The sequence below is a fragment of the Cynocephalus volans genome, chromosome 10 (genome assembly GCF_027409185.1).
Source record: "Cynocephalus volans isolate mCynVol1 chromosome 10, mCynVol1.pri, whole genome shotgun sequence".
In the NCBI taxonomy this organism is placed as follows: Eukaryota; Metazoa; Chordata; class Mammalia; order Dermoptera; family Cynocephalidae; genus Cynocephalus; species Cynocephalus volans.
Window position 1 is genome coordinate 111,663,092 of NC_084469.1, and position 13,593 is coordinate 111,676,684.

A 13,593-nucleotide genomic window follows, 5' to 3' on the forward strand; every position below is an offset into this window, starting at 1 on the left:
GGAGGGGAGAAGACACAACAATTACAATTCCTTGAAGTTGATATGACAAGCATACAGAAAGGACATTGTTGGGAGGGAGGGGGGAGAGGGAGGTCGGAGAGGGAGGGGGAGGGAGGTTTCAGTGATGGGCCACAATAATCAACCACATTGTATATTGACAAAATAAAATAAAATAAAAATAATAATAATTTGGTTAATGTTATGTGAATTTCAGATCAATACATTTTTTACTTTTTATTTTATTTATTTATTGGTGGCTGGCTGGTAACGCCAATACATTTTTTAAAAGAGCAAAATGTAATCAATAAAATAGGGATTTTTATCCTGATTATCTGGGTGGACCCAATCTAATTACATATTAAAAATAAAAATTATCAAGAAATAAAAAAAGAAGAAAAAATTGTCTCCAAAACAAATACGCACTTTCAGCTGCTTCATTTCAATAAATTAAACTTAATTCTGAACTAGAAAAAAAAATGGTCTCTCTCCAGCTAGAGGCAGAAGAGATGAGAAGAGAGGGAAGCCCACCTTGCTGGCTTTGAACGTGGAAGGGTCTAGAGACCTCCATCCTATCTGGAAAGCAGAAGGGAACGAAGCTCGGCTGACACCTTGAGTTTGACCCTGTGAGACCCTGAGCAGAGAACCCAGCTGAGCCTTGCTGTGCTGACCCCCAACCCACAGACTGTGAGATAATAAATACGTGTTTCTTCAGCTGCTAACTCTGTGGTAGTTTGTTATGGCAGCAATAGCAAAGAAATAAAATTGCTAAGAAAGACGTACGAAATGCTGGTCATTAAACACAGTTGTAATTGGCCCTTGTTTTTTGCAATGTCTTTAATTAATAGGATATGCAAACACCATACATTATATATTTTATGTGTAAACCATGTATTTACATTACAAATATGTTCTATATATCTCTCTATATATGTTTAGCTATTTAGCCACCTCAAATTTGTTAAAATGGTATAAATTAATGATCATGGGAAAAAATGGCTGAACAGTTCCAGTTTTCTCTCATGGCTGGAAAAAAGAAAAAAAAGAAAAAAAAATCTGCTACTTGGATTTTCTTTTGTTTTGGTGGCTGGCTGGTACGGTGATCTGAACCCATGACCTTGGTGTTACCAGCACCACACTCTCCCAAGTGAGTGAACTGGCCGGCCCTACTACTTGGTTAAAGATGATAATTAAGATATCCTTTATGGGCCGGCCCAGCCCATGGCTCACTCGGAAGAGTGTGGTGCTGATAATACCAATGCTATGGGTTCGGATCCCATATAGGGATGGCCAGTTAGCTCACTGGGTGAGTGTGGTGTTGACAACAGCAAGTCAAGGGTTAAGATCCCCTTAAGGGTCATCTTAAAAAAAAAAAAAGATATCCTTTATAACACCTAGGTCACGGGTTCACATCCCAAAAAACAAACTAACGAAATAAATAATCTAAATGGTTGGACATATTAGGTAGAATAATTCAGAGAAATGCAGGTATTTATACAAGATAATGGGTATGGTTGTGTTTGTTTATCATGAACATTATTAAGTTTATCAAGGTGGCAAATTTTATGTAATACACATTGTTTTATTTGATGCAATGATAAATTGGTTATATATTTATTTATTTATTTTATTTTTAAAAAGATGACCGGTAAGGGGATCGCAACCCTTGACTTGGTGTTGTCAGCACCACGCTCTCCCAAATGAGCAACCGGCCATCCCTATCAGAACCCATGGCCTTGGTGTTATCAGCACCACACTCTCCCAAGTGAGCCACAGGGTGGCCCCAAATTGAGGATTTTTTTAAAAAACTGGGGGCCAGCCTGTGGCTCATTTGGGAGAGTGTGGTGCTGACAGCACCAAGTCAAGGGTTAAGATCCCCTTACCGGTCATCTTTTTAAAAAATAAAAAATAAAATAAAATAAAAAACCTGACACACAAAGGTCACAGGTTCAGATCCCTGTACTGGCCAGCCACCATAAAAAAACCACCAAACAAACAAACAAAAAAACTAATAAACCAAAAAGAGAGTCCATTTGCTTAGGTTTCTTACATGTGAGTAAAACAGGCCACTTTCAATGGCTGTGTACTTTTCAAATTAAAAGAGGCATGCTTAAGCACAAAGACTGGTACAATAAGCATCTACAAAAATATTTGTTTTCTGAATTCTAGATCCATCGTTCTTTTCTCTTTTTGTGCTATGAACAGGCTGGACAAGTACTGCGGGTACTGACTCAGTTACATGGGGGTCTTCCAGTTGCTTATTCCAGACTTTTGTCGGGTTCAGTAACTGGGGCCTGTTGCTTTCTGTACAAGCCACAGCATTGGCACAGCTTGTGGGAGCTTTGGCGATTGAGCTCTGGGGTCTCCACTAGACTGTCTGGACCCCATGCTTGCAGACTCAGCTTTCGACGGAAAACACGCAGGTCTTCTCACTCCTGAGACATATTGCTGCAAACACTCTAGACCCCGCCACCTTCCTTCCTTCCCCAAAGAAGGAGAGCACTGTGATTGCCTCCCCCTCTGTTGGGGAATGGTCTAGAATCTGTGCGGAACTTCCAGAACTGCGCTGTCCTATAGTAATACAACCTGAGCCCCAGATGCAATTTAATTGAATTTCAATTTTTAAATTTCCAATTAAAAAAAAATAAGTAAGACCAACCAAACAAAAAAACAGAAAAAAATTTAAAAGAAATACAGGCTGGCCTGTTAGCTCGCTTGGTTAGAGCACGGTGCTGATAACAACAAGGTCAAGGATTCAGATCCCTCAACTGGCCAGCTGCCAAAAAATAAATAAATAAAATACAAAAATAAATAAAATTTTCTAGTAGCCACATATTAGAAGTTAAAAAAAAATAGGTGGAATGAATATCATAATCAATTTGATTGTAACCCAATAGATTCATAATACTGTCATTTCAACAACTAAGGGAATTCTAGAACTAAGCTTAGCAAAGATCTCAGAAACTACAGATCTTCTGGGGATTAAACTGTTGCCTTAACCTTGATGACAGTAGGCTCAAACCCATCTAGGATGCACAAGTTATCTCATTATGAGTTAATCATTGCATTGGGGGATTTCACTTCCAATCCACAAGCTACTCTGTCACAGGCTGATGTGACTAAATACTGCGAGGACTCAGATGGTGCCTCCACCGTCACTGACAAATTCAAGCTCTTTTTCCAGACCTACCACTTAGGCAGTCCTGGCATCACCTGAAACCTCAGATCATCTTCTGAAAAGCACATGTAGGCCGGCTAGTTAGCTCAGTTGGTTAGTGAGCAATGTTATAACACCAAGGTCAAGGGTTCGGTTCCCCAAACCGGCCAGCCATGCAAAAAAATAAATGAACAGATAAAAATGTGAAAGGGACTCAAGAAAACTGCACTTGAGCCTCCATAGAAAGACCATGAATAGAAAAAACAGACTTTCTCCTCCGCTCTCACAACTCAGCAGTCAAAACAGAAGACTTCTGTGACCACAAGTGTAGGGATTTCTCCCTAAGCAAGCAGTTCTGCAGCGGACACCAGCTGGGCATCTCCTAATCCCATTCAATTCTGACGCTTCTACCTGAAGATTGCATCAGATCCACAGGTGAGATCTCAGTCCCCCGTGTTGAGCTGTCCGGAAGCTCCTTGTACCCTGTCCTTTTGGGTCTTTTATGGAGACTTCACTGGGTAGGCTTATTGAAGCATGGACAATTATGTAGAAATGTAAGACTGGACAAAAACAGTGTGATCTAACGCTAACAGATGGAGCGGGGACACCCAGCAAGGCCTGTCTGTCCAGATTGTTCTTGGCCTATCTACGCTGCCTTCCTTCCTCCTGTGTATGGGGCAGGACCCCTCCTGAAATGGGGATCTTATGATCGACACTCAGATAAGGTAAATTTCTTTACGGCGAGCTCCAAGGGGAAGATTGTAGAGAGTGTTTTTAGTTTCCATGGCCTGCCTTCGGGAGAAAAAGAAGCAGGTAGAAGGCAGGAGAAGGTCAGAGAGAGAGAGGTTCTATTTTCTGAGGCCTCAGGCACCCCAACATTATAATGAACGAAAGCCTTTCACCTTTATATCTCTGACGCTGTTCTGAAGCACATCAGAAAACAAGGACAAAAGGCCAAACACTTTAACAAAAGGTGTGCTTATTGTTTTAGTCACTTAGAAAATATCAAGAATTGGGGCCGGCCCGTGGCTCACTCGGGAGAGTGTGGTGCTGATAACACCAAGGCCACGGGTTAGGATTCCCTTACCAGTCATCTTTTATTAAAAAAAAAAAAAAAGAAAAGAAAAGAAAGAAAGAAAATATCAAGAACTATGGGAGTTATAAGCCAGGAACCGTGGATGAAAAGCAACATATAGATATCATCGCATTGCAGACCTCACCAGGCACCAGGAACACGCACATATCAAGACTCTAAAGTGTTGATCGTTAGATTCATGTTTCCCACTTAAAAAGGAATATATCATCTTATCCTGACCACGGAATGTCTGTTCTTTTGAGACCTTAAACCAAGGATTCTATTTTTTTTTTTTTTTTGCAGCTGGCTGGCTGGTATGGAGATCTGAACCCTTGACCTTGGTGTTATCAGCACCATGCTCAACTGATTGAGCCAACCAGCCAGCCCTAGATTCTTAGCATACTCTAGAAAAAGGCAGCTGCGGGGGTAGACAACTCCCCCAACCTTCCCCAGTACTGAAGATGTGGACAGCTTCAGCCCATGGAGACATGATTAATTTCCTGATTTTATAGTCTGCTTTAACTTTCTCTTCACCTGATTAATCTTGGCTGTTATGGGACATGGATACCCGCTATTAAATGGCTAAAAGTCTTCTCACTGTGCCCTTCCTTATCTTCATGTGGCAATATTGATCTCCTGTGCCTTGCTTCTGCCACTTAAGCAATAGTAAAAGTCTCCTGTGCATTTTTCGCAGACCTAACATTCTGGACATAGCTGATGGCTATGATTGCTTATGGGGCCATTATTAAGTAAAATAAGGGTTACTCAAACACGGACACAGAGTGGTGATGCTGGCAATTATGATATGCCAGAGAGAAGTCGTAATATGCTTTCTTGAATTGAAAAGGTGAAAATTCTTGTCTTAATAAGGAAAGAGAAAAAATCCTATGCTGAGGTTGCTAAGATCTACAGTCAGAATGAATCATCTATCTGTGAGCTTGTGAAGAAGGAAACAGAAATTTGCGCTGGTTTTGCTGTTGCACCTCAGACAGCAAAAGCCATGGCCCCAGCGTGTGATAAGTGCTTACTTAAGATGGAACAGGCATTAAATCTGTGGGTGGAAGACACCAGCAGACACGTATTCTGATGGACGTGACATGTTGCCCCAGAAAGTGTTGAGCCCGTACAAAGACTTCAGTAAAGGATCCCCTGAAGCAGGTGACACTAAGCCATTTGCTGCAAGGAAGAGATGGCTACACAGATTCAGGAATAGGTTTGGATTAAAAAGTATAAAAATGAATAGAGAGGCTGCGTCTGCTGATGAAAAAGCCACTGCCACATTCCTGGCGGAACTGAGGAAGCTGATTAAGGAGGAAGGACACCGTCCAAAGCAAGGCTTCAACGGCAGTGACACCGGGCTCTTCTGGAAGAAGAAACCCAACAGAAGCTACACTTGTAAAAGTGCAAAGGAGGTGCCAGGGCATGAAACGTGGAGGGACAGATTAACTCTGGTACCATGTGGCCACGCATCCGTAGGGTTCAGTACTATCCACGGTTTCAGGCATCCACTGTGGGTCTTTGAAAGTACCCGCTGCACACAAGGCGGAGATACTATTGCTGTTCCTTTCAACAATTCAGAAGATAGATGTTGAGGGTTGAATGGTGCCCTCCAAAAACATATATCCAAGTCCTAACCTCTAATATGTGTGAATGAGAGCTTATTTGAAAATGCAATGCGGATGTAATCAAGTTAAGATGAGGTCACGCTCAATAAGGTTGGACTCTCCCCGGTGACTGGTAACCTTATAAGAAGAGGGAATTTTGGATAAAGAAGGGAGATTGGAATGAGCCACAAGCCCAGGGTGCCAAGAATGTCCAGCAATCCCCAGAAGCCAGAAGAGAGGCCTGGGACAGATATTCCCTCAGAGCCTCCAGAAAGAACAAACCCTGCCCCCACCTTGATTTTGGATTTCTAGCCACCAGAACTGTGAGACAACACATTTCTGTTGTTTTCAGCCACCCGGTTGGTGGAACTACGTTCAAGCAGCCTCAGGCAACTCATACAGTAGGTTTCCTCCTGTAGGTTCCTTCTAGAATATATATTTTCTTCACATAATCCCAAGCTTAATCTTGTAAAAATTGGATCTTAATTTTATATCCACAGAATGCCTCTGCTGAAGTCATTACAACTCTATCAGTGAGCCCAGCCCATCAAGAGTGGAAACAAATGTTAGGGTTGTCCTTGCTGTGACAGTCAGTGTGGTCTTAGAAACACCCCAGGCTGCTTTGCAGGAGCTGGTTAACTCTACTTAGAAAATCTTTTCCCCAAAGGGATCACTATTGGGGTCTCCCATTAAGGTAAAATGATAGTTGTGTTTGAGGACATGAGTTCTTCTCTGGAAATCCAACAAACCAGCTTAAATTCGTTAGCCATTGTGGATTTCCTTGTAGCCAGCCAAGGGGGATGTTTGTGCTATAAACACTTCTTGCTGCAGTACCTAATGCTACAGATCAAGTGGGATAGTCCATGACCAGCCAAAAGAAAAAGCCACCCGGATCTCTAGAACAGACCACCAGCTGAACGTGGGGTATTTTTTATAGCGTCGGTTTGGTAACTTAGGCTCCTGACTTTAGAGCCTGTAGGTAGAAGCCTTTAAGATGGTTCCCAGTGATCCCCACCTCCCAGTATTCATGCTTCTGTGTAATCTCCTTTCGTTGAGTGTGGGCTGGACTTACTGACTTGCTTTTAATGAACATCATACAAGAGAAGCGATGAGATGTCACTTCTGAGATTAGGTTTAAAAGACAATGGCTTCCTATTCCCCATCTTCCCAGCCGCCTCTGCAGGTAGAGTGGCCACGGGCCTGGCTCTGACCGATGATGCCCAAGAGGAAATATGCTGTGGAGATTTCTAGGAGAGTTTTTCCCATCCCAATAAAAGGGAAATGCAGCTGCCTTCCTCCCTCCTTACCTTCTTTCTGCCTTGAATGCAGATGTGATGTCTGGAGCTGCAGCAGCCCATTTTGCATCCAGAAGACGACAAGCAGGAGGATAAAGGGAATGCACTAGAGAGGTGGAGCAGGTGAGGAAAGGACACTAGTAGCTGCCTAGTTGTGGATTTCTTGTTATTGTTAAATAAGGAAGCAGGAGGCTGGTAGCCTGAGACTGTCTCCACTGAGTTCCTACCTAAGAAACTGCAACCTAAGTTAGTAAGTAAAAAACTTAAACTTAATTAAGAGTGCAACAAACAGATAAGTTTCAGCCAATCACAGGCAGCCACCTGGTCAGACTACACCCAAATAAGGAAAGTGCCTAGCTGTAAGCCAATCAGATGATTTCTCTACCTTGCTTCTGTATTCAGCCTATAAAAGCTTGCTGCTCATCCTCCTGAGGCAGCTCTCTGAACCTCTTCTGGTTCTGAGTGCTGCCCAAATTGAGGATCATTCTTCACTGAAATAAACTTGCTTAAATTTAATTTGTTGGAAAGCCAGCTGCCATGGCATGAGGCAGCCATGTGGAGTGGTCCATGCGAATATGCATAGAAATGGATGCTTCTGCCTCAATTGCACCTTGAAATGACCACAGCCCTGACCAACACCTTCAGTGCAGCCTCATGAGAGTCCTTAAGCCAGAGGTACCCAGGTAAGCCACTCCCAGATCCCTGACCTCTAGAAACCATGAGTAAATAAACGTGTATTGTTTTGAGCTGCTAAGTTTCAGGGTCATTTGTAATGCAGCAGTAGATGACTGATATAGGGCCTGTTATAGGACTAGTAAAGAGTTCCTGGAGTTTCCTATGCTGCAGTTGGCCAGTGTATCCTGTCCAAGGTCTTAAATCCTACTGCAGAGCCAATTGTCTTATCAGATGATCCAACAGCTACATAAAAGAGCAGGGGGGACTACAGTAGTCCCCCTGAGATCCGAGGTGCTCACTTTCCATGGGTTAAGATTTCAGGACACAGCTTTGGGTTTCAAGCCACTCCCCAAGGTCTCAAATCCCTCTTCTAGGCCCTGGCAGAGGAGAGTTACTGTTGCTTATTGGACCTATTTTTGGCACCCACACAGGAAATTCAGACCTCAGGGGCAAATCCAGTGGCTGGGCATGCTCAGTAGAAAGGGGTTAAATAACCCTGGTAGCCGAGCATGCTCAGTAAAGTGGAATTTATCCTTTGAATGACCTTCCGTTGGAGGTGCTAAAGAGCAAAGAGTATTCTTGAATATGTCTGGTGCATGTGAGAGAATTTGACCAATGAACACACTCTAAAAGGAGACCAACTGAGTATGTGCAAGACTTGGTTACATAACTGAGAACCACCCCCTTCGTTGAATGTTTATTAGATAGCATGAATATGTATTAGATAGTGAAACTCTAAAAGTGGAATCCCAGTAGGAGGTGGGGTTATTGCTCACTTTCCTAGGACCAAGCTGCACTTCGCTGGCTGAGGTGTGTATGCTTTACTTTTGTATTAAGCTTACTTTTGGCAGGCAGCTGCTCACTCTCTTGAGCCAGCCTGCACTTTGTGCTAAACTTTAGCGTGTACTTCTGACTTTTGTGTTAAACTTGGTGTCGGCCCTGCTCGGTCTCTGGAGCTATGCTGCACTTTCTCTCTGAAGTCTTTATTTATCTGTTATATTAAACCTGTTTTCATGTTCTATTGTGACTCTGCTCTTGAATTCTTGCCTGTGGTGGAGTAAAGAACTCAATAAGAAGATGGGAGGGGTTGAGGCTGGCTATCGGGCCTCCCCAGACCCTCTCTTCTGGTATCACTCCCTTATCTGCAGGGGATATGTCCCAAGACCACTAGAGGATTCCTGAAACCATGGATAGTACCGAACCCGATTGCCAACAACAAAGATTTGTTTGTGTTTATGTCTTCCACCCCAAAATGTAAAGCCTTTTTCCACTCAAGTAAGCACTAACCATGCACTGTGGCTGTAACTTTTGCTGTTTGAGGCAAGACAGCAAAACTAGCACAAATTTCCTTTTCCTTCTTCAGTTTCAGGGACAGAAGTTTCGTTCTCACTGGAGCAACCTGAGCATACATTTTTTTCTCTTTCCTTATTAAGTCAAGAATTTTTCACCTATTCACTTCAAGGAAGCACTTTGTGGCTTCTCTTTGTCATATCCAATTGCCAGCATCCACTACTCTTGCACTTTGGGGCTATCGTGAAGCCAAGTAAGGGTGACTCAAATATGATCACCGCGATCCCATGACAGTCAATCTGATCACCAGGACGACTGCTAAGAAGCTAGCGGGAGGGCGTCAGGCACAGCGTGGATGCGCTGCCAGAGGTGTGGTTCAGGGAGCGGGGTAGCACGGGATTTCACTGAGCTATTCATAACGGCCCGCAATTGAAAACTTGTGAATTGTTTATTTCTGGAATTTTCCATTTGATATTTTCAGACTACAGTTGACCATGATAACTGAAACTGCAGAAAGTAAAACCGTGCATAAGAGGGGACTAGTGTAACTTTGTCTAACTGCTTGGTTCTCTGGACAACTTCCTAATCAGTAAGATCTTAGCAATGGGGAGAAACTGGATATCATGAATTAATGCCTCGGAAGTCTAACTTCCTTTGCCCTTGGCCAAAGGGGGGAAGGGCTGAGAAAAAACAAAAAACAGCCCCCCCCCCCCCCCCCCGCCATTGATTGCTATCAGCAGGGCGTTGGGCTGGCTCTAGCAGCTCGGCTGTCAAACAATTTCACAGAACCTCAAACTAGGCCCCTCTGACTGTGATGTGGGGAGATAGAAGGGAGAGCCCTGGAATTCCAGCAATGTTAGAAATGGGAGTGTAGTCAGAGGGGATATGGTGTCAGCTTCTGCCCCTAAAATCCCCAAGTTCTAGGAACCAGAGATTTGAAAGCTGTAGATTCTTATTTTTCATGTATTGTTTTTGGCAGCTGGCCAGTAAGGGGATCTGAACCCTTGACCTCGGGTTAACCAACGGAGCACTTTAACCAACTGAGCTAACCAATTTTTAAAAACCGTGGTAAAGTATACATAACGCAGCTTGCTGTCTTGACCATTTGGAAGTGCACAGCTCGTGGCATTAAATACGTTCAGACTGTTGGGCAGCCGACACCACCGTCCATCTGCAGGGCTCTTTCACCTGGCAAAACTGAAACTCTGTCCGCATTAAACACTCACTCCTCCTCCTCCTCCCCCAGCCCCTGGCACCCACCGTTCTACTTTCTGTCTCTATGAATGTGACTCCTCTAGGGACCTCCTATGAATGGAATCATACAGTAATTGTCTTTTTGTGACTGGCTCATTTCACTGAACGTGATGTCCACAAGGTTTATCCATGTTGTTCATGTGTCAGAATTTCCTTCTCTTGAAGGCTGAATAACATTCCACTGTGTGTATACACCACATTTTGTTTATTCATTCATCCGTCGATAGACACTTGAGTTGCTTCCACGTCTTGGCTATTTTGAACAATGCCTCTACGTACGTGGGTGTACACGCATCTGAGTCCCTGCTTTCAATTGTTTTGGGTGTATACGCAGAAGTGGAATTTTTGGATCATGTGGTAATTCTAATTTTTGGAGGGACCTCCATATTGTTTTTCACAGTGGCTATGATTATTTGTGAAATTATATTATATAATTATTATATTTTATTGGGGCAAAATTTATGTAACGTGACATTAACCAGTTGAAGTGCACAGTTCAGGGGCTGACCGGTTAGCTCAGTTGGTTAGAGCTTGGTGTTGTAACACCAAAGTCAAGGGTTTGGTTCCCCACACCGGCCAGCAGCCAAAAACAAAAAAAGGAGGGGGAGAGAGAGAGAAAATTAAGTGCATAATTCAGTGGAATTTACTACATTTACAATGTTGTGCAAGCATCACCTCTGTCTAGTTCCAAATTGTTATCACCCCAAAAAGAAACCCCATTTCCCCATTCCCCCACCCCCAGCTCCTGGCAGCTGCTAATCTGCTTAGTGTCTCTATGGATGTGCCTGTTCCAGACATTTCATGTAAATGGAAGCATATGCTATGTGGCCTTTTGTGTCTGGCTTCTGTCACTCAGCATCGTGTTTTCAAGGTTCACCCATGTTGTAGCGTGTGTCAGTGCTTCATCCCTTTTTATGGCGAAGGCTAGGGAGTCTTGAGTCAGTAGCTGTGTGCTCTGAGCTGTGTACCTTCTCTGATCCCAGGACTCCTGGTCTCAAGTTTGGAGATGAGCCCACATGTCCAGTCTCCTGCAGCCCTGGGCAGGTGCCTCTCTCCTCCTCTGCCCCAGTTGTGAGGTCTGATCTGGCTAAAGGGCATGGGGCTACCTGCAGACGTCTAGTTTCAAAAACAAATGTTTGAGCAAGGACTTAATTCAGCAAACACCCTGTGCCTTCATGTGGGATATCACTGCCTGGGTGGGCTGGGGTGGGAACCTGGCATTAGTTTGTGACCAAGCCCCTCAGGGAGATAAAGCTGCTGTTTGCTTTCCACAGTTGACCCTTCTCCCTGCAGCCCTTGTTCACCTTAGGTATGTTTTCACTTTGCCCCGATAGTAACCAATCTGGTGCCTCTTTCCCTATATCAAACATGGGTCTCCACCAGGAACATGGGCTGGGGTCCCCTTGCAGCCTGCAGTTGCTCTGGCAATGTCTCCAGCCAAAGCAGGGCTTTTACTGGGCCCAGAACCTTCCATTTCCTCCACACACATACTCATTTTTATGGATCAGAAAAGTTAGGCTCCAAGTGAATGAGTTCTCCAGGTTAGCAGCAAAGTCTAGATTTAAACCCTGCTACACCTGGCTGTAAGTCCACTTCCTTGGAAGTGGGGATAAGGAGGGGCAGGGAATCAGAGTTGGGCTTAGTGTCATCTAGTAAACTTTATTCTGAAGGCAATAGGAAGCCATGGAGGGTATGTGAGCTGCTGGTGGTGGGGTTAGATCCCTCAGGAGTAGGGGGGAGAGCATGGTTGGGGGAGGGAGCAGGAAAGAAGCCAGAGCACTGAGAGGAGAGGGTCAAAGGCTGATTTGGAGTCTGAATGAACAAGATCTAAGGGCCTATGGGTTCTGGGAACAGATGAGAAGGAGGTTTGTCCAGGTATCTGGCTCTAATTCAAACACCCCCATTCCCTAAGGCCCTGTGTCCACAACCCTCCTCCAGCACATGTGTGAGATTGTGATTTATAAGATAAAAATTTGGTCCTTGACCCCAGCATTGGACACAAAGCTTCCAAGACCTTTCTAATTTCCTGAGTGATAGGACCATCTGACACACAGCTCTTAAATTCCTTGGAATTTCCTGGGTGATAAAAGCTCTTTTGTCTTAATGAGGTGACTCTTGGTGGGCTCCTGGATGGGGACTGGTCACCAGAAAGATGAAGTAATGATTAGAAGTTTGGCACTTTCAGCCCCATCCCCATTTTCCAAAGAGAAAGGGGCTGGGGATAGAGTTAATAATCCATTATATTTACATGATGAAACCTCCATAAAAATCCCTGAACTATGGGATTTGGAGGGCTTCTGGGTTCCTGAACACATTCACATGCCAGGAGGGTGGTGCACACCTGCTCCACAGGGACAGAAGCTCCTGTGCTCAGGACCCTTCCAGACCTCACCCTGTGTATCCCTTCATGTGGCTGTTCATCTGTATCTTTTATTATATCATTTATTAATAAACTGATAAACATAAGTAAAGTGCTTCTCCTAGTTGTGTGAGGCACTGTAGCAGATTAACTGATCCCAAGGAGGGGGTAGTGGGAGCCCCAATTTATAGCCAGTTGGTCAGAAGCATAGGTGACACCATACTACTTGCAATTGGTGTCCGAAGTGGGGGCAGGCTTGTGGGACTGAGCCCGTAGCCTGTGGGATCTGGTGCTACTTCCAGATAAATTTGATTCCAGAATTGAACTGAATTATAGGACTCTCCTCTGGTATCTGTTTGGTGAATTTCTTGATGTTGGGGGGGAAACTCATGCATCTGGTGTCAGAAATGTTATGTTGAGGGCCAGCCCGTGGCTCACTTGGGAGAGTGTGGTGCTGATAACACCAAGGCCAAGGGCTCAGATCCCTATGGAGGGATGGCTGATTAGCTCACTTGGAAGAACGTGGTGCTGACAACACCAAGTCAAGGGTTAAGATCCCCTTACTGGTCATCTTTTAAAAAAAAATGTGTTGAGTGGTGTGTGAGTAGAGGGGAAAAAACAGCTTGCTTTTTTTAATTTTTTCTTCTTCTATTACCTTTGGTGTCAGAAGTGGGATTCAGGCTTAATGCGGGTCTCAAGTGTAATAATACATTAAATTGATGATGTTATAAAGATATCAGAAATTCAGCCAGCATCCAAAAAACAAACTAAATGAACAAAAATAAATAAATAAATAAAATAAAGGTATTGGAAACTGACAAGCAGGCTAATACTGACTTGAATGCAATGTGACTCACATGACCGACTGAGGCTGATTAACAAATCCA